The sequence below is a fragment of the Cervus elaphus genome, chromosome 6 (genome assembly GCF_910594005.1).
Source record: "Cervus elaphus chromosome 6, mCerEla1.1, whole genome shotgun sequence".
Lineage (NCBI taxonomy): Eukaryota > Metazoa > Chordata > Mammalia > Artiodactyla > Cervidae > Cervus > Cervus elaphus.
In genome coordinates this window covers 17,580,882-17,582,493 of record NC_057820.1, presented here as the reverse complement: position 1 = coordinate 17,582,493, position 1,612 = coordinate 17,580,882, and the positions used below count along the sequence as shown (strand labels likewise).

The 1,612-nt window shown below is 41.2% G+C and overlaps 1 non-coding gene across 1 annotated transcript; it reads left to right on the top strand.

The window, feature by feature from the left end:
• Nucleotides 1-1,233: 1,233 nt before the first annotated feature.
• Nucleotides 1,234-1,305, top strand: TRNAW-CCA. The gene has a single exon. It is a non-coding gene; the product is annotated as a tRNA-Trp (tRNA).
• Nucleotides 1,306-1,612: the final 307 nt, after the last annotated feature.

Sequence of the window (1,612 nt, the reverse complement as noted above, 5' to 3'; positions counted from 1 at the left end):
CATGGCATCCTTGCTTCCAACACACCACCTCAGCCTCCCTCTTTTCAGCAGTCAGCATTGAGTTCTCAGCTGTGTGCAGGCTTGGGGAGGGATAGACCTTATTTCCAAATAAGATCACATTCTGAGGTTATTGGACATAAACATGGAGGGGGTGCTAAGCAACCCACTACTGTGTTTTAAATCAAATTAATTACTATGTCATCTGAAAGCACCTAAAAGAAATGACATCCCTGTAGCAATGAGCACACCTAATGCCCAGATCTTGGTTTCTAATACCATTCTCCAATGAAAGAAAGCAGGGCTTCTTAGAGAGATGACTGATACTAGGACTGGGATCAGAAGCACACAAGATCTTGAAACACCTCATAGAGCCAGAAAGTAAGAAAGTGTTCACACACATATACACACACAGAGATGGGAATATGTCAAAGGAGCATATGTCAAAGGAGCAGATGAGCCATCTAGCCGTCCAACCAGCCCACAGAATTATGAGAAAGAATAAGTCACATTGTCTTAAGCCACTAAGTTTTGGGGGTGCTCTGTGTTACAGCAATAGATAACAAAGATAAACTTCTCTTCTTAAACTAGTGAAGATGCGTTTTTAAAATGTTAATGCTGTTAAGAGTACATTAAGATATGACCAGACAAAATTAAAATTTTCTAGCAAAAAAAATTAAAGGAGTATAGGAGCGACTGAAAGAGCTCTCAATGGCCAAACCTGGAACAAACTCAACACAATAAATTAAGTGGCATTAAATTGTAGCACAAAGTGTTAAGTAAATATCTACGAGTCCACAGTGATATTAAGATTGAATGAATTGGCAAATAGTGGATAAGACAAATCTCCATTGCAGAACTCCAAATAATTTATGTAGATATCTCCTTATGTAAGCTACACAGTGACTTCTTTCCCAAGTGTACGGTATGGAAACGGGGTAAAAAGAGTAATTTCCAGTGGAGAAAACTGGCAAACATTACGGTAATCAAGTAACCAAAGTCAACATAAACAGTCATAAATCATGTTGACCATATGTATTCTTGATAGGATGCAATAAAAACAGCACGTTACTTTTCTTGAAATGAAAAAAAATTTACAGCACAAAGCTTAAAATGTCTTCTTGGTTGACAGGATGCGAGCTCTTTGGATCAACAGGCTGAAGAGGAGTAAGACATCACTCCCCCATGTAACACAAGAGGAAAGCTTAAAGGGTGGCCATCAGCTCTCTGGGGGCTTCCCTGGTGGCTCAGAGGTTAAAGTGTCTGCCTCCAATGCAGGAGACCCGGGTTCGATCCCTGGGTCGGGAAGATCCCCTGGAGAAGGAAATGGCAACCCACTCCAGTATTCTTGCCTGGAGAATCACATGGACGGAGGAGCCTGGTAGGCTACAATCCATGGGGTCGCAAAAAGTCAGACACGACTGAGTGACTTCACTTCACTTCACTTCATCAGCTCTCTAATGGTGATGGCTTCTGTGAGTTATTACAGAAGGAGACCCAGGTATCTTAAAATGTAAGTTAGAAAAGAGTTATTTGGAACTTCCCTAGTGGTTAAGAATCTTCCTTGTAATGCAGGAGATGCAGGTTCCATCCCTGGTAAGGGAGCTAAGATTTC